Genomic DNA, 19,918 nt, shown 5'->3' on the forward strand with positions numbered 1-19,918 from the left:
AACCTCCCGCAGAATGAGCCTGGCGATAGCTAAAGGCAGGACAGACCCTGTTTAACCTGCTGCTACTATCCTCATGTCCTGCGTCCGTTCCTTCCATAGCAAGGGATCGGATTAGGAAGAGACCAGGACTGGAAGACTGCTTGAGATGCTAACTAATCTGGCCCCAAAGACAGGGGGACACCAATGAACACCAGCTATAAGACCAGGGAAAAATTCTAGGCGCACACACCATGCATAAGTCCCCGAGCTTGGCCTCAACCCTGATGGCAGGAGACAGGGGAAGGTTAGACAACTAGGTGGGAACTAAGATAGCCAGATTGTGCCCTACAAATCATCCCTACCCATAACCAAAACAAGTCCGAGTGACGATAGCTTCAGGACCCAAGTAGGGAAGAGTGTTCTCATGGAAGACAAGAGTGGGGTCAGCTTATAGGCAAAGACTCCAAGGATGGCTATTCTGGCTGTGCTCACATAAGAGGTAAGTAGGGCCACAGCGGCCACAGCTGCAGTGCATCAAATGCAGCCCCCAGACAGGCTGCTTCATCACTGGCTCCTCCACAGGGGGCCTGGCTTCCCGACTGCCCCTTAGTGCATCGGAGTGGCCATTTATACTCCACAAGGAACACTTTCATTTTCTCAGTTCCTGTCATTCCTGTGGAGAGAATTGGAAGGGCTAGCCTCAACTGAGAACATTGAAAAGCAAGCCTGGATCAGCAAGGGTGGGGTCTGGAATTCAGTCAGAGGACATTTCCTTCACGAGGACATTTCCTTCACGGGCTTAAGGAGAACCATCTAGACCTGTGGTTCTTAACCTTCCTGGTAAGACCCTTTCTTCATGTTGTGACCACCAGCCATACAATTTTCATGGTCACTTCATAGCTGTAATGTAAATGAACCTTAAGGTAAACATCTGTGTTTTCAGATGATCTCAGACTACCCCTGAGAAAGGATGGTTCGATCCCAAATGGTCACAACCCACAGGTTGAGAACCACTGACCTAGCCACAGTCATCAGGGAGACCTCTATGGTCTAGTTGTGTTTTCTGGCTCCCCCCCCGCCCCTTTTTGTTAAATTGCTGGTCAGATGCTCTGATTATGGTAGCATTGACATTTAAGTGGGCATGCCATGTCCCTTTTCCCTGGGATCATTGTCCTGGTAGATAAGGACTGGAAGAGGGAGGACTGAGCTGGCCGGGAGGTGTATGTTTCCCGGGAGGATCCTATGCTTGGGCTGTGTGTGCTGGGAGGGAAGGGATTGGTTTCTCCTCTCTCAGATGCCAGGGGTAGCATATCTAAGAGATTTGGTACGTCTGTGGAATGAAGGAGATTGATTTATCTATTTTGCAAGTTCAAGACAGGGTCTCGGTATGCACCCTCATCTGGCTTCTAAATTGCAATGTCCCTGCTGTTACCTGCCAACTGCTGAGTTTATGGGTATGTACCACCATTCCTGGTTTGGAAGGCCTAAGAGGTGAGGGACAGGGTATCTTTCTGAGTCAAGAGCCTTGGATGATAGGCAGAGTTAGTTTGATTTCCTTGGGAACATATTTTTCTGTTCAAATTTCATCCTGGTTCAGCTGGTTTGGAAGCTATAGTGGGTTGGTCTTAGTTTCACTTGGAACCCATTAGCTAGGTTATTCTTTTTGTTGGTTTACCCCTCCCCCCACAAACTCTAGTTTGATTCATGATTTGTTTTTCTAACAAAATATTTGTCTCTCGTTTGTTTTAGGCTACAGCAAATTAGGACCATTTAAAAATAGTTTTGTTTAATGGCTGCGATCAGGAGAGCCGAGGAAGTGATGTGTAGGGGAGGGACCATGTGATGAGCTTTGCTTTAATTTTTAATCCTAATTAGAGTGTCAGTAATGCCCTACGTGCTCATTAAGTCTCAAATGAAGATCAAAGGAAGCCCAATGGAAATATCCGTCCCATACTGTCAGGCTCCCAGGCTGGACAGGGAGTGTTTGCCACCTGGCCTCCATCACACAATGCTCCAGAGTCTTTAAAAGCCTTCCCTGTTCTCTGTATTACAAAGAGTCTCTCTCTCTCTCCCTCCCCCCTAAAACACACATTAATTTTAGATAAGACCTCACCTTGTAATCAAGATAGACCTCCAATTCACAATCCTCCTGCCTCAGCCTCCCCAGTTCTGGGATGGAAGGCTTCATCTCTCCATGCCCAGCCAGAGATCAGCCTGACCCACTTTTGTGTCTTGGTAAGGAACTGCGGCACGAGACGGGCATATCGACTCATGAGTTTAGTCCCAGCACTCAGGAGGAGGCAGAGACGGGTGGATCTCTCTGAGTTTAAGACCAGCCTGGTCTACATACCCTGTCTCCAAAAGAGAGGGGGTTGACGTGAAGCCAGAACATTGGCAGAACTACTCCCGGGGCATTTGAGGAACTCGAGATTTTGAGAAAAAATGAACAATGTTTAGTCAATCAATCTCACCTCTCCCCAGTAGTGGGACCTCCTTGGAAAACTCTGGCTTTCAAAATCCAAGATTCTATCCTCTGACAACTTGTACTAAGGTAGGCGTTTGTGATCACTGGGCATGGTGTCATAGTCCTGCAGCCAAAGATCTCTGGAGGCTAAGGCAGAAGGATGGTGAGTTCACAGCCAATCTGGGCCTCGTAATGAGACCCTTGACATAAGCTATGGTGAGAGTCAAGGCAGAAGAAGGTTTGCTCCTGGTGTTATACAGAAGGGGAGAGAAACCTCCCTGGCTGCAGACTGAGAGGAAAGATTGGGAATCCAGAAGATGAAACTGGAAATGTGGCTGTGTGAAAGGCCATGCCTACCTGTCACAGGTGCTGGGGATTGCAGACCTCTCAGGGGCTGACGGTCGAGCTTGTCCACCAAGCAGCTAAACCCAGTATCTTTTGATCTTTAGTCAGGGAACTAGGATTAAGTATAAGAGAAGACAGGAGGAGGTAGGAATGAAAGGTAGTCAAATGTTCAGGAGTCATGAACGTTGGCTGGGACTACAGTCTTCAGAAAAGAACCAAAGGGCTTTAGAGAAAACAAACAACCCAGACTGGAAACTGGGCAGTAGCACATACAAGCTGAATGAACTTGGCTAAACTGCCGAACCATCTGGCCATAAGTGTCTCTTAACCTATGAGCTGAGGAAAATGGTGCCCTCAGTGTGGGGTTCAAACACAGGGACAACCAAAACCCATAGTATAGCTCTGGGAGTGCTGGAGGTCATGGCCAGAGCTGGGGCGCACCTCAGACTATTTTAACATTTTCTTGCTGTAGGCAGATTCAGAAACAGATGGAGAAGAGGGTCTGGTCCAAGAGAACCATTACACACTCTTCACTCCTTTGTGAGGGGCTCCACCAGGCCAGTCCAACCCAGGTGTGCTGCTGCTGCTGCTGCTGCTGCTGCTTCCTCTTCTTCCTCTTCTTCCCCTTCTTCCCGTTCCTCCCCTTCCTCCCCTTCCTCCTCTTCCTCCTCCCCTCTTCCTCTTCTTCCTCTTCTTCCTCTTCTTCTTCTTCTTCTTCTTCTTCTTCTTCTTCTTCTTCTTCTTCTTCTTCTTCTTCTTCTTCTTCTTCTTCTCCTTCTCCTTCTCCTTCTCCTCCCCTCCTCCTCTTCTTCTTTCCCTCCCTTTCCCCTTCTTCCTTCCTTCCTTCCTCCCCTCCTCTTCCTCTTCTTTCCCTCCCTTTCCCCTTCTTCCTTCCTTCCTTCCCTCCTCCTCTTCCTCTTCTTTCTTTCCCTTTCCCATTCTTCCTTCCTCCCCTCCTCTTCCTCTTCTTTCCCTCCCTTTCCCCTTCTTCCTTCCTTCCTTCCTTCCTCCCCTCCTCCTCCTCCTCTTCCTCCTTTTCTTTGTTTTTCTTTTTTTCAAGACAGGCTTTCTCTATATATCCTTGACTGTCCTGGAACTCACTCTGTAGACCAGCGGGTCCACTTGCCTCTGCCTCCTGACTGTGTCACCACCGCCAAGCTGTGATGCTTCTTCTTAAAGACCCCTCCCTGTGTCTGAAATATGTCGTGTGCCTTCCCCTGCCAGTGCCAGCGGCCTTCCCATCCACCCCACCAGGTGATACTACTCAGTTTCACTCTTCCACTATCACTGTCATAATTTTGAGCTCTTGTTCTGTCAGATACAATGCCAGCCCCTGACAGTACAGAAAAGCAAAAGACACATTTGCCTTCAAGGAAGCTGAGGCCCAGTGGAACCCGGCTAATAAACAGACTGTCATGACAGTGAACAGAGTGAACAGTAAGTACCTTCACAGACAGAAGCCCAGAACACTCTGGAGTCCCCGAGGCTCCCGTGCAAGTGGACTTAAGGAAGGTGTCACAGAGGAGCCTAGTCTTATGGAACTCCTGAGCAAGCAGATCTGCACCGAAGTTAACTCACTACTTCTGGTCTCCAGCCCTTATTTCACAAGAGGCTCATTGTCCGCAGAGTAGTGGTGGTGCAGGTCTATAATCCCAGCACTCCAGAGGCAGAGACAAGCAGATCTCTATGAGTTCAAGGCCAGCCTGGTCTACAGAGTTCCAAGACAACCTGGGCTATACAGAGAAACCCTGGCTCAAAACAAAAACAAAAGATAGACAACAACCCCCCCCCAAACAAAACAAAAACAATAAAACCAACCAACCAACCAACAAACAAAAAGGCAAACAAACAAAAAGATGAGGGGGAGGAGGAAGGGGAGGAAAAGGGGGAGGAGGAGGAGGGAGAGGAGGTGAAGGAGGTGGTGGAGGTGGCAGTGTGCCTGAATTATGAACAGAATTTATAGCCTAAGACCTATGACCATTTTGGGTGAATGCTATCCTCTGATCCTGAAGCAGATGGTCCAGGCAGGATAGACCACCTGAAGCCTCCATGTTCTATGCAAAGTATAGGACTAGAAGTCTATGCCTCACAGAGCAAGCGGGAATTGTAGCCTGTGAGGAAAGGGTAGTCACACGAGGGTATTAAAAATCACGTTTCTCAGAAATCTCTCCTGGTCCTCAATCAGACACTGATCAGTAACAGCAAGGACACTGCCTGGAATGTGAAGAGGAACAATTAGAGGGCTTCTGGGGTCCCTTCTCCCCTGAAGGATCAGAATGTGGGTCTGTGCTTGTAACCAAGCTCAAAGATCCTACTACCTCAATGACCTTTGCCTTCCCCTTAAACTAATTAGCCAGGGCTCACACTGCCAGAAAAGGCAGCTCATGGCAGTGATGCCACGACTGTAGATATGTAGAGAAGTCAGGCGACCACTGTGTCAATGGATACTCAGCAAGCCAGGAGCCTGTAGCCATCTACATTCCTCCGGTCAACCACATTCCCCCACAAGCTCAAGTAAGATTAGGTTTTTCTTTCTACAACTTTCTCCCTGCCCCTACCCACCAAACCCAGAACAAACCAAGAAGGGAGACAGTGCCTGATAGGAGCTAGCCACAGGAGCAATCAATACGGTCCTTGTCTCTGTGGCTTGGGGGCACCTCTCTTACTGCCACACTTGCCTCTGAGAGATGAAGATAAGCCCAAGCCAGACCTCTAGGCCACTGATGGACATCTAGAGTAGGAAAAAGTCTAGTGGGGTTATATGAGTCTTCTCATGTTGTTTCTGGCAGGTTCTTGGATGAATCTGCAATGAAAAAGGCAAGATAAGTCAGGTGTATCCAATCTTTTGATATTCTGACACAGTGTCACCTGCAAAGTTGACGGTGCAGAACCATACAGTTGAGTTGAGAGAGAAAGAAGAAGGGGAGAGGGGAGAGAGAGAGACCAGTGAGGGGGAGGGAAGAAGGGAGGGAGGGAGCGAGAGAGAGAGAGAGAGAGAGAGAGAAGAGAGGAGGAGAGTGAAGAGAGGAGGAGAGGGGAGGAGAGGGGAGAGAGGAGAAGGGAGAGGGAGGGAGAGAGATACTTTATACTGTTTTAAGTAAGTTTAGGTCCTTGTATTGGGTACACTCGTAGCTATGCACTGTATGTAGCCTGTGGCTGAAGGCTGGACACACTTGATAGACCCTCTAAAGAGTTTGTCTCCCTCAGGCTGGGTCTGGTGGCCCATGTCTGGAATCTTGGTGATTCCAGCAGGAAGATCTGGAGGTTAAGGTCCTCCTTGACTACATAGAAAATTTGAGATCTGTTTGGACTACATGAGATCATGTCTCAAAAGAAAGTTGGAATTATCTTCCCTCGGCAAGGAGTCTTCAATCATTGAGCCACATGTAGTTAATTCTGTTGAGAGGTCAGGGGTAGGGACGGAGTGATCTCTCACCAGCTCAGGACACCTCCGTCCCCCAAAGGTTAATGGATATCCAGAGGAGTTGAGAGCAGAGATGAGCAGGTGGCTGTCAGGAAAAGGTAAATTGGTTTGTTTTGCTTTAAGCCTTTCTGTTCTTATGAGAAACCATGGTCTGAATGTTTGCCCCCCCCCCAAATTTACGCTTAATCTCTAGTGGGATAGGCATTGGTAACTGGAACTCAGATTGGAGACAAAGCTTGGGTTGAGGATGGAGCTTAGTGGTAGAGTATTTGCGTAGCATATATCTGGCCCTGGATTCAATCCCCACCACTGAGGACACTCCTGTGCCCTTCCTGCCATGTGAGGATGTAGCATGAAGGAACTAAGAGGTCGGAGTGGGTGCTCACCGGACACCACATCTCTAGGCAAGGCAACGTCCTAGTGTCTAGAACCCCAAAAAATGCATTTCTGTTTATAAATTACCATGCTAGCTGGCTATGGTGGTGTTCACTTGTAATACAGGAAACCAGAAGGCTGAGTCAGAATGATTGAGACCTGGAAGGCAGCTTGGGCTCCATAGCAAGGCCAAGACAATACCAAACACATAAATAAACATCTCAAAGTGGTTCGCAACCACCTTTAATTCCAGTTCGAGCAGAGCTGACAACCTCTTCTTCCTTCTTGGACACTAGGCGGGCTACTATGCACAGACGCACACGCAGGTAAGATACTCAAACAAAAAATTAAGTAAGTCTAAAACAAACAAGCAAATAAATAAATAAATACAATGACAAAAACCAAAAGAGGAGAGTCCCCAAAAGTCTGTATGCCAGTTAGCCAGCACACACAACATCAATATAACAAAAAGGCTCCATCTCGAGATGGAAGGTAGTAGGGGGGTGTGGGGTACCAGAGGTAACCCTCTCAGCTTTACATGGGTGCTATGGTACAAGAGGGCCCATGCACACACGAATACATGCACATACACATTTGCATACATCACACACACACAAATACACACACATTCATACACACAAACATACAGACACATACACACACACACACACACACACACACACACACACACACACACAGAATACAACCTCATGAAATAAGCACTCTGATTATTCCCCACTTGTCAAGGGAAAGCTGAGATGGAGATTTTAGGCTCCAAAGCTATGTCAGGATTTGAACCAGTCTGGTGTCAAAACTTTGCTTTTCTCTTCTGCCACGCTGCCTGCCCCATAACACCCACCCCCTCACTGGTCCCTCCTTCCTGTGCCTTCTGGTGACTCATTCTTTCTTGGCAGATGCTGTGGTTTGCCGACATTGTGGGTTTTGATAACTCGGTAAATGAAGTCGTCAGTGTTGTCCTCATCATTGTCTGTGTCGGCTGCTTCTCTGGCCACCCACTGGCCCTGTGCTTTGTGGGAAACATGACTGCCTGGTTGTATCCTGTCTTTGAAAGACTGTGGCTTCCCCAGAGGTGGGGCAGAAGCTTCCCTAAGGCTCTGTTCAATGCTATCCGTTCCCTTGGCACAGAGTTCTCCACCTTCTCAGAGCTCCCACACTTAGGTCTGCGGCCAACTTTACCTGCCTTTTCCCACTGAGGCTTTAATCCTAGTGTGGAATCCTCAGTCTCAAAGCCCTTTCTTTAGTCTTCTTCTCAGCTCCCTGGGTGAGGATCCCTCTCCCACAGTCCCCTCAGTGGGTGTGATGTTAGCCTCCAGCTGCGCCCCTTGTGTGAGGAGACTGCATAGGGAGGTGGTACTGAGGAGAGAGAGGGCAATGTGAAAGAGGAAGAGGTGAAGATACTGAACGGACCCTCCCAAGCAGGCCCAGTGCCTTCCTTGTATCTTGGTGTTTAATCACAGAAATAAATCAGTGTGCTTGTCTTCCTTTTGCCACGGAGACACGGGTACTCGGCCAGGTTGGAAAAGCCTGCCCACGAAGGTTGAATATGGGGCCAGGTTGATTTTGAAGTTTTTGTTTAGATTGTCCTTTTTCTTGATAAGGGGCTTCTAGCAGGAAGAGACTCGAGCTCTGTTGTAGGAAGATTGTCTGTCAGCGGGAAGTAGAATGGATGGGAGAAGAGTGGCCAAAGCTGGGGACCCGTGAAAGGACATGACGAGGGCAGACGTGGAAAGGCAGCGATTATCAGAGACAGTCTTTGCTCAGAACGCCCTTTCTTTAGTGTCACTGAGGCCCGGCCGGGGTGGATGAAGTGTGACAGGAGGGACCCTAGTTGCCACCCTATTTAAATCAGTCACTAAGGGGCAGCATGGACAGGAAATCTGTACTCTTTTAGCTGGGGCTAGACTAGTCTGCCTGGCCCTCGTGGGGACCAGGATCACACCACCACGGTGACTGTGCTCAATAAATAGTAAATGCCTGTGGTAACGCTAAGACGTGGCTTTGGAATGGAGATGATCCATCCCTGTTTATGAGTGTCTCTTGTCCTGGGTTGGCAGGGCAGACTGAATGGCTCCTCCTTCCCTGGTGAGGAAACTGAGGCTCAGGGGTTCCAGGTTTCTTTCCCACGGTTGTCTGGAAGGCCAGAGGGCAGGGTTAAGATTTAATGCCTCAGCCCCAGCTCTAACTGCTCTCCTCAACTCTCCACTCTTTGGTGTTGGAGAAGTGAGGGGATTAATAATAAGCTTCCCAGGAGTAAGGCAGCATACACTTTACAAAGCTGCTTCCCATCCATTATCCCATTGGATCCTCACAGCAATGTTATTATTAGACCCACTTTACAGGTGGGAAAGCTGAGGTCCAATGATTTGAGGCCATGATCATTCAACAATGATTAATAGAACTAGGATTTCAGATGAGGGTTTTCTTCCCTTCTATCCTCTCTTTCATTTTGGCGACAAGGTCTCCCTCAGCCTAGCCTTGAACTCATGGCTATACTCCTGTCTCAATTTTCCAAGTGCTGGTATTACAGGTGGGTGGATGGGTAGAGGAAACACAAGTGGATAGATGGGTGGTTGGATGGATGGGTGGAGGGAGTCAGGTGAATGAGTGGAAAGATGTTTGCAGGGATAAGATTTAGCAAAATTGCACATTGACTCAGACAACACCTTCCCTGCTCCAAGGTCCTCTTTAAACTTCCTGAGGTTAGTCTGTTCCCCCTATCTTAGCCTTTTTGCCTATTTCATGTTAAAAATGGCATTCTACCAAGAGAAAGGAGTCAATATAATACACAGAGAGGCTGAGAAGTCCCAAAAGGGTAGATGAAGTCTGAGTGTCCTCCAGTTCACCAACATCTCTAAGGTCTTTCTCCACTGAGTCAGGATAGGGCCATAGAGTCAGGCATGCTCCAAACTGGACTCGTCTTCATTGCCTGCCCAGGTCAGCTCCACATACCTCACCCCTACCTGCTATGCCTGTAGTCGTTTTGATCTTAACACACTTAATATTTTTTTTGATGCTGAACTCTTTGGGACTGAATGTCGGGACCCTGGATTCCAGCTCTCACTCTGTCGAGAACGACTGCTGGGGAGCACAGCATCGGCCCACAGCGGGTATAACTGAAGAGCCCCTTGCTTTCTACCACTACAAATTGGGATTGTGGTGATCTCCCTCTTAGTCACCCTCAACTTCCCCAGGAGTGAATAAAGGGCTAATTGTAAATGGCGTGTAGACAGAGCCCACAGTTCCAGGTCCGGCGACAGTCAGGTCAGGAACCGGACCACAGTTGGTGGTGACTGTGAGGATCAAATGCAGTGATGTGCTGTGTGTGGTTGCACAGACCTGTTACCTCAGCACTTGGAAGGCAAGGCCAGCCTCCTCTACGTGGTAAATTCCAGGGTAGCCAGGCTTACCTAGCAAGAACCCGTCTCAAAATAAGTCAAAACGAAAAAAGTGAAACATGTTTGAACCATCTAACCATCTAGTAAACTATAAAATGTCCCTTGAGTATTGCGTATGATTTTATAAATTTTAAATTGTATCCATTTATATATGTGTTTGCATGTGTCTCTTTGTGTGTCTGCCTGTGTGTATCTGTATGAGTCTTTGTGTGGATGGACGTGCGTGTGCGTGCAGATGCAAGTGAGTGTGAGTGAGTGAGTGTGTGTGTGTGTGTGTGTGTGTGTGTGTCTGTGTGTCTGTGTGTCTGTGTGTGTTAGGACAGCTTGTAGGAGTCAGTTCTCTCTTTCTACCTTGTGAGCCCGGGAGGTTGAAATCAAGTTGTCAGTTTTAACAGCAAGCTCTTTTACCCACTGAACTGTTTTGCTGGCCCTGAATATGATTTTTGTTTTCAGATGAGATCTTGCTGTGCTGCCCAGCCTGGCTCAAGTAGTCTTTTGGTTACAACATCGAAAGCAGCTGGTACTATAGGCTCCCAAGTTGGAGATGATTTCTTTTCCCCTTTGAGACAGGCTCTTGCTACATAGCTTAGGCTGGTCTCAGACTTAAAATCCTTGTGTCTCAGCCTCCTGAGTGCTCAGAATATAGAGCTGTGCCATCATGCCTAGCTTTGGACATGATTTTTAGTGAAGCTCTTCTAGAAGTACTGATTTAACATCAAGACATAGGTAAGGCTGGGGAGGTGGTTCAGCTGGTAAAGTGATGTCTGGCAAGCATAAGGATTGGGTTGTGATCCTCAGTGCTCTTGTAAAAGCCAAATGTGGAAAAGCTCACCTGTGAGCTCAATGCTGGCGGGGGGGGGGGCGGGCAAAGACAGGAGGACTCCTCCACCCTGAGGTTTGCTGGTTAGCCAGCCCAATCACCTGGGGGAGCACCAGGTTCAACAGGAGACTCTGCCTCAAAAACTGAGACAGAGAATGATTGCGGGAGAAAGAGGACATTGATCTGTAGTCTCCATGTGCACACACACATGTGCACACACACAGACATACCACATACTTCCAACAGAAAGAACTGGTAAGGGACTAGGTTGTAGCTCAGCATTGTGAAAACACACACACCAACACACACACACACACACACACACACACACACACACACACACACACACACCAGTGGTGGGGATTACAGTCCACAGCCTACAATGGGCTGGTGAGATTGCTTTGGGAGAGGGGTCTCCCATGATTCCATTAAGAACTTGGGGAACTGACTGCTTCATCACCGGGATCCTGGCAGTCCCCACCTCACCGCTCCTAACCTGCTGTGCTCTCCTGTGGGTCATGGATTCCAGATCTACTCCCAGGATTGACCTACGGAGTTTTCTCTTAAAGACCTTGCCAGGGAGATTCTCTACTGTACTTGGAGGCCCCTTCTCTGTCCGCGTTGAGCCCAGAGCTTGGTACTGGTAGAGGAAAAATGCCCAGTTCGATAGTCATCAGCCCATTGGAGTCTCTCATGGAAATGCCACAGACCCTCCAAGACTAGATGCCAGCTTCAGCAGCAGTGGGTGCTGGCGCTGGTCTAAACCCCCAGCTTTGAGCTAAATATAGCAGTAGGAGGGAAGATGGTGTGGATTTGGGGGGAATCTAAACGGAGGGAGGGAGTAGGGGTGAGGAAGCCTGGAGGAGAATGAGAGCGGGAAGGGAGGTGGGAGAAAGGAAAGAGACAGTGGTGATTTAAAGGAGAAATAGAGGAAGATAGGAAACATGCTGAGGAGTGTAAACAGCGAGGGGTAGTGCAGGAAAGGGAGGGAGGGAGGGAGAGAGAGAGAGAGAGAGAGAGAGAGAGAGAGAGAGACAGAGAGAGACAGAGAGAGAGACAGAGAGAGAGAGACAGAGAGAGACAGAGAGACAGAGAGACAGAGACAGACAGAGACAGACAGAGACAGAGAGACAGACAGAGACAGAGAGACAGACAGACAGAGACAGAGACAGAAACAGAGAGGAAGCTCAGGCTGTGCTCCCAGCTGGAAGTGAGCTCAACACAGGTGTCAGTGGGGTGAGGACACCCAGAGTGGAGACAGAAGGATCCCCAGGCCAAGTCCTGATCTGGTTGGCCAGCTGGGAGCCCTCTATTAGCGTTTGCATGCTGCAGCAATGATTGACTGGAAACAGCCCAACTCTCCTGCCCACAACTGTCCCCATACTGTCATTAGAAACCCCTGCAGACTGGGGCCAGTTGCTTCCTACAGTCTGGGACCCAGAGTGAATAGAACTTTCCCACTGTTGTGTTGGTGGGGGCTGCCATGGAGAGGGTCAAGGCAGACCTTGACAGAGAGAAGCTGGGAGTGTGGTTGAACTTAGTAAGAGGGGCAGCTCCCACGGCTTCAAATACCGGCCTCCCCTTGCTTTGGGGGGCCTGTCAGCTGAACTGAGCCAGAGTAGGCTGGCACTGGGAGCTGTGCTAGGGCTGCCTCCAAGAGTGTGCACTTCTGAGAGGACAGAGGGATCATTGAAGTCAATCACAGGGAAGGAGAAACAAGACTTGGGAATTTTCAAGGCTTGGGCAAGCCACTGGGTTTCCATCTAAGACTTATGTGCAAAGGCAATAGGTGCTTTTCCAGCAACAACTGGCCCTCCTTGGAGGCAGAGTCTGGTTGTCGGTGAGGGATATACCTGGAGGACATGGGGTAGGAAGAAAGGGCTGGCAGGCTTCGCAGCTGTCAGTAACAAAGTAGCTGCTCAGGAAACACTGGTGGGTGGTGATGTAGAGCAAGTGGGGCTTGGGACTAGAGGATGGGACTGAACCACTCTCTCCTCTGTCTTTAAGCCTCCAGTTGGAGAAGGGGGGGATAAGTGAGCCCTGCCACCCTTTACCCAGGCTCCCCAAGAGCAGAACAATCCTCCCATATGGGAAGAACAACTATTTATGACCTGTCTGAAGCGGGGCTCCACCTGGGAAGAACAGGGGTGAGTTTCCTTAAAGGCACAGGAGGCCTTGCTGAGGAACTAGGGAGTCATGGGACACCTTCTCAGGACAGAAGGAGGAGGAAGAATGAGATGAACTGTGGTGAGAGGTCTGCAGATGCTCCAGGCAGGAGGCGATGTGAGAGGTCACAGAGACCAGGAAGGATCAATGGGGGCTTTCCAGCACCTTTGTCTCCAGAGATAGCTTATCTTGCTTCTGCTGCTGCTGCCCTGTCTAAAACCAGCAAGACAGACAAAGGCCCTGGCCACTGACACACACTAACACCTGGGAATTTGTGCTGGGGTAGGAGCCCTGCACAACAGCGATAGAAATAGAAATTTCACTTCCCAGGTTCGGGCGTGCGAAAGCACCCCAGCTGCTCCGGGTTGGGAGGAAAGACTGAGCATCAAAGGCCTCAAGAGAGAGTGAGAGAGCCTGAGCAAAGAGGGGAACGTGTGGGGTGGAGGAGAGGGAAAGGAAGGGAGCGGAAGTGGCATTGGTTCCACAGTGACACTTCAGAGAGGGGCGGGGGTCCAGCTCCAGCCAGATAAGGCTGTGCAAGAAGTGAAGCTGCAGCACCAGAGACAGGAAACCGTGACACAGCTCCTGCCAGGTAAGGAAAGAGACACACTGGGGAACGATGAGGAGGAGGAGGAGGAAGAGGAGGAAGAAGAGGAGGAGGAGGAGGAGGAGGAGGAGGAAGAGGAGGAGGAGGGCCGGGTTCAGAGAAACGGGGAAAGAAGAGTCTAACTGGTAAATGGATCATGGGAGAGAAAGGCTGCCAGAGGCCTGGGGTCTGCAGAGGGAAAGGAGTGGGTGGGCGGGCAGCCGTGGAGGGAGAGCAGTTGAGCGAGTACCAGAAGAGTGCTGCTTTTTCTTTTCTTTCATTTCAACTGCTATCAATAATACGTTCCTGAGGAGCCGCCTTTGACAGCAATTAAAAAAGCATTTATGCTCCCAGAGAGAAATCAGAGCGATTCCTCCCACCGCCCTCCACTCTCCAGCGACATAGTCCCTAGTGATGATTTCCCTGGTGGGTGTGTCCAAATCAGGGACACACAGGGGAGGGGATGGAGACAGGCCAGGGAGAATTTCCACCCCTCCCTCCCTGGAGGTGGGATAGCTGGATGTTTTATACCAGGCTCCTCCAGAGTGTGGGTGGCTGTGCAGAGACAGGGTATGCAGAGGCTGGGGATTTTAAATACTCAGTCAAACCCTTTTACCGATTATCAAGCTTCACAGGGGAGGGGGGCAACCTTGGGCGGGCAGGGAGCTGGGCCTCTTTAGCCTGCTGGAGAGAACGTTTGATTCTCTTTTGCTGAAGGGCCAAGAGTCTGGGAGTTTGAGGAGGACGCCACCCATTTTAGACCTTTGCTGAGCCACGGCTGTATGTCAGGACCTACAACCCATGGTGAAGGTGCAGGTCCGTCCTACAGGAGATGGTTGGGAGATGGGTAAGAGAGTCAGCTGGGTGGCTATGTAGTCGGTGGTTAAGGGGCATTGGGAGGACAGTAAAAAGCTTGAAGTGGTGGTTAGGATCAAACCTGCCTGTAATTCCAGCACTTGGGAGATTGAGGCAGAAGGATTGCCTTTAGAAACCTAGTCTGGTCTACAGAGTGAGACTGCTTCAAAGAAGGCGGAAGAAGAGGAGGGGGAGGAGGAGGAAGAGGAGGAAGAAGAGGAAGAGGAGGAGAAAAAGAAAGTCCATGTCTTACTTAGGTTTTACTGTTGTGAGCAGACATCACAACCAAGGCACCTCTTGTAAGGACAACATTTAACTGGGGCTGGTTTACAGGTTCAGAGGTTCAGTCCATTATCATCAAGGCAGGAGCATGGCAGCACCCAGGCAGGCACGGTGCAGGAGGAGCTGAGAGTTCTACATCTTCATCTGAAGGCCAATAGGAGAAGACTGACTTCCAGACAACTAGGAAGGTCTTAAGGAAGGTCTTAAAACCCATGCCCGCAGTGACACACTCCAACAAGGCCACACCTACCCAACAAGGCCACACCTACTCCAACAAGGCCACACCTACTCCAACAAGGCCACACCTACTCCAACAAGGCCACACCTACTCCAACAAGGCACACCTCTAAATAGTGCCACTCTCAGCCGACCAGGAAACCAATGAGGAAAGAGCAGTTATGTAATCCACCAGAGGTCCCAGAGGGAAGTGACAGGGCCAGGGTAGATGCCACAGTCTGCTTTCTCTCTATCCCGTGCCCCTTCGCATTGGGAGTTAGGTTCCAGCAGCAATTTCCCATCCAGGATTCTACATGAAGGTGACCTTCCCCATCTGCAAAACACATCACATCCAATATGGAGTGAGGCAGGGAGTTTGGCGGGAGAGCGCATGATCAGCATGCATCAATGAGGTCCTGGATCCTGTCTCCAGCATCCTTTACTGCCCAAAAGGAAAAATCAACAGGCCTGGAAGGTGTGCGCCTCCAATCCCAGAGCTGCTGAGGCAAAAGAGCATTTGAGGCCAGCCTGGGCTACAAAGGAAGACTCTCAAAAACAAACAAACAAACAACAACAACACAAACAAACAACCTTCGAAGGAGACTGGCTGAATGGGTTCCTAGACAATGGAATGTCTGCCACTTATCAAGAGGAATGAGAGCACTCTGTGTCTAGAGACGGACTAATCCTTAGAACATATTGTTTAGTCAAAATAAGTGCAAGCACATAGCAATGTGTATAATACCCTGCCATCTGTGTGAAGGGGGGAAGAGAAGGAGTATTTCCATACAGTTACTGTCGTGCAAGAAGTCTCTTCCGCTCCTTAAAAGGGCCACTAGTCTTTTGGACACCAACCTGCAGCGTTTCGGAGGTAGAAGCAGGAAAAATAAGTTCGAGGCTAGCCTGGGCTACTGAGTGATTTCAAGGCTAGCCTGGGCTACTGAGTGAATTCAAGTCCAGCCTGTAATCCCAGAAAGACACTATCTCAAACAACAAACAAACAAATCAACAGCAAAATGAGAAGATGGAGCACACCAATGTCATGTGCCTTAAATGTTAAGAGAGTTAGTTGCTTAACCCTTTGAGTTCCCACATCATATGTCATCAGGAACTCCCCCTTCCTCATGTGTTGTTGTTGTTGTTGTTGTTGTTGTTGTTGTTGTTGTTGTTCTGCTTTGGTGAAAAAGGAGCTTGACTCAGGGTCTCATAGATGACTGTGGGCTCAAAAAAGAGCCAAGAGAAAAGGCTGCCCCGCTGGTTTCTGGGTCTCAGGAGTGCTGTGAGCATGCCCCTGCTGCCAAGATTGGCTGTTGTCTAGTTGAATGGGTGGGGAGATGTGCCACTCACTAGGCAGGGCGCATTGGCTTAGGGCCAAGCAGTGCTCTGACCTCTGTGCCCCACACCAAGGCATCTCCATCTCTGAGTGTAATTCGAGGCCATCTTGGCCACTTTTCTTCAAGGAACTTCCATTGTCCCCAAGGACCAGAGACTGCTTCTGGAGGGTATGGTTTGTAAGGGCCACATAAGGGCAGACACGGGCCGAGCAGAGGCAGGGTTGTGTGGGAGACCTGAGTCGGAAGAACATGGTCCAAACAAGGGTTCCACATCCATTAGCATGCCTGTCAGTTAGTCTCAGCTTTCTCCTTCGCAGAATGGACACACACCCATGAAGACCAAGTTGTGATACAAGTCCCATGTTCGTGCAGAATTGTGAAAGCTGTGTGGAGCGGCCTCATAGGATTAGGCAAGGGCTCAACCACTCAGTCATATTCTCTGAACCACGGGATGGCTTTGATGCAACTATTGCAGACTGACAAGCACGCCAGTAGACAAACTCTTAAACCAAGCCAAGATCAATCTGGGTTCAACGGAATATGACTTGATCAGGGCCGGTGCTGCTGGGTGGGGGCAAGGGAAGAAAAGCTCAGCGGGTAGCTACAAAGATATTTCTGGGTTTTCTCCATTCATTAAACAATTAGGGACGGGTGTTCTTTTATTGACTGTACTTGGAGAGTCCCAGAAAAGATAAGACATAGGTATGTTGATCTTGTTCTTGAGAAATTCTCTGGCTTATGTGGGGGACAGAGGCCATTCAGTCAACCAACAAACATTTACAGAGCCACTTGTGAAGGGTGGGTCAGCCACAGTCTCTGCTCTCCAGATACAGGGGACATTGATTGACAGGATGAGAGGCTTGATTCTTCAGGAGAGAAAATTACCTTTGTGCCAGCTGCTTGTGTAGGAACTAAGAAAAAGGGCAAGCAGCCAAGGCTGGGGAGGCCAAGCCAGGGACGACTTCTGGAGGAGGATGGAGATAGCCAGGAGAACTAATGTCATGCAGCGATGTGGGGTGACCCTGTGGAACATTGCGTGGCTTAAAAGAGTAGTGCATAAGGAGATAAAGAGGAGGGGCTGCTGGCGGAGGGACACGAGCCAGGGAGCAGATGGTTATTTCCCAAAGCCCCTCTAGCCAGGCAGCTGTGCCCTGCTGCGCACCGGGTGTCCAATCAGCTGCTTGCTATTCTTCCCTGGTTTTACTCAGGGGTTTTTGTCTGGTCAACATCACAATGAATGGAAGTCATAAGCCCTGGGCGGGGGCAAGAGCAGGTGCCATGCAATGAAACAAGGGCATAGATAATCCTTGACAGTTGTGAGGGACTAGCCACTCGAATGTCAGACTGTGGCCACCTGGCTTTTACTCACCTCTGGCCCAGTCCAGAATGAAGGGACAGGAGCCTGGCTGGTCTCTTCACCAGCTTTGTGTCTGCGTTAAATCCCGCCCACGCCGGGGACGTGCTGGGCCTCCTGGGATCCGAGCCTGGCAGAGTCAGATAAATATTGATTGTCTGCTCAGCCATCCGTGCAGAGAACCAGAGGCAGGGCCGGAGGGGGAGCCTATCAGGCGGTCCGGATGTGAGGGAGTTGGGCAGTGCCAAAGGGCGAGAGGAGAGGCAGGTGTCCTGGGGTGATGAGCACCCACCCCAAGGATTTGAGGCTCATGCCAGCTGCAAGGGGTTTAGGGAGCATCAGGGCGAGCCGGGAGCCCAGCAGAATTGCTCATCAGAGGCTGATGAACTATCATTACCACAATGGTGAAATGTCTTCACTGTTTCCCTGTGTACTATTCATGACGGTTTGTCTGGTGGCTTGAGAGGTCGTGGGGTCCAATCCCAGCCTCAAGGAAGACCTGTGCTCCACTGGAGTCTGCAGCTGCTCAGGGGCAAATAGGAAACTCAGGGAGGGATTCTCAAACTCAGAGTAGTGGTGTTTGTCTAGAATTCCAGCACTTGGGAGGTGGAGAGCAGGAAATGGTGAGCTTGAGGCGAACATTGGCTACGTCGTGAACCTGAGCATGAGACCCAGATTCCTAAAACCACAGCGAACCGCGCGCAACACCCAACCTTCACCACAAAATGAGTGTGTACGAGGGGAGCCTAAAGGTTGGAGCATGCTGACGCCAACCTGTAATCTCAGGATTCCGGAAGCCGGTACAAGACTATTGAAGTTTCCAGGCCAGTCTGGATTCCCAAGGCCCCAGAATGAGCCAGGCTCTGCCTTGCTATCTTTCCTTCCCCAAGCTGGACCAAGGGAGGGTGTTCTTTCCTTAATTCAGATAACACATCCCAAGAGCTGTAAGTGTGTGGAGGGGTCCGTGTTCTCTACTCCATTCATATAAGCCCCGTGCCTCGACTTCTGTAAGTGACTGCATTGAGCCCACAGGTTGAGTCAGCAGGGGTGGAACGTGTAGAGGTGGGGGAGGGGGCTCTGGGGAGAGAAGTGATGGAGATGAAGGGCTACTGTGCTGGGCTTCGTTTCCCTTTTTGTTGTTGTTTCTTTCCAAACAGCCTTCTGAAGGACTTGGGACTAAGAACAAACTAAGCCTTTCCCTTAGAAATTGTTCTTTCTGTGTGTGGTGAGCACAGCTTTAATCCTGGGACTTGGGAGACAAAGGCAGGTGGCTCTCTATGAGTTCAAGGTTAGCCTGCTATACAAATTGAGTTCCAGGACAGCCAGGGCTCTGTTATACAGACAAACCCTGTCTCAAAAACAAAACGAAACAAAACAAGCCCCCCCCCAAAAAAAACCCAAACTAAAACAAACAAATATTAAAACCATACAAAAATATTTAATAAAAAGAAAAGAGACTAAAAGAAAGATGTTCTTTCTCTCCAGGGTCCCACAGAGTAAGTGTTCTGCCACTGAACCATATCCTCGGCCCACTAAAGAACATCCCCCTGTAGGAGTTAGTTCATGGGTTACGTGGCTAGGCGTGGTGGTCCACACTTTTGGTTTTATGTGTTCAGGAGGCTAAGGTAGAGTAAGCTCCAGTCCAGGAGTCCAAGGTTAGCCCCGGGGAACATCCAGGTTTTTGTCTGTGAATGAAAGGAGAAACTATGGCTACCCTGGAACTATGTAGATCAAATTGGCCTCGAACTTGTAAACGGTCCTCTTGCCTCAGCCCACTGGGTTCTGAGATTACACGGATATCTCACCATGGCAGACATTTTGATATATTTTAATTTTGAGGCCGGGTCTTGGCCAGCCTTGTCCTGGGTTCATTCAGCACAGGCAAGCTATGACATTTCTTTTTTCCTTACTTTAAAAAACATTTTTATTTAGGCATTTAAAAGTAAGTCATATTTGATTTATGTTCTCTCTCTCTCTCTCTCTCTCTCTCTCTCTCTCTCGTGTGTGTGTGTGTGTGTGTGTGTGTGTGAGTGTGTGTTGTACATATATGAATATGGAGGACAGAAGACAATTTAAGAGTTGATCCTCTGCTTTGACCATGTGAGTTCTGGGGATTGACTAAGGTTCTCAGGTTTGCTAGCAAATGCCTTTACCTCCCAAGCCATCTTGCCAGCCCACATAACATTCATTTCCAAAGCTGCTCTTGGGGACCAGAGAGATAGCTTGGAGATTAGAAGCACAAGTCCAAGAAGGACTTGGCTCACTTCCCAGCACCCACATGGTGGCTCACAACCCCCTACAA

The 19,918-nt window shown here is 49.5% G+C and overlaps 1 long non-coding RNA gene across 1 annotated transcript; it reads left to right on the top strand.

Annotated features, from left to right (window-relative positions):
- Positions 1-13,364: 13,364 nt before the first annotated feature.
- On the top strand, positions 13,365-19,089 carry LOC148001614 (uncharacterized). Its single transcript, XR_015635477.1, has 2 exons — positions 13,365-13,581; positions 14,764-19,089. It is a non-coding gene; the product is annotated as an uncharacterized LOC148001614 (long non-coding RNA).
- The last annotated feature ends 829 nt before the right edge of the window (positions 19,090-19,918 follow it).

The sequence above is a fragment of the Rattus norvegicus genome, chromosome 13, assembly GCF_021556685.1.
Source record: "Rattus norvegicus strain SHRSP/BbbUtx chromosome 13, alternate assembly SHRSP_T2T, whole genome shotgun sequence".
In the NCBI taxonomy this organism is placed as follows: domain Eukaryota; kingdom Metazoa; phylum Chordata; class Mammalia; order Rodentia; family Muridae; genus Rattus; species Rattus norvegicus.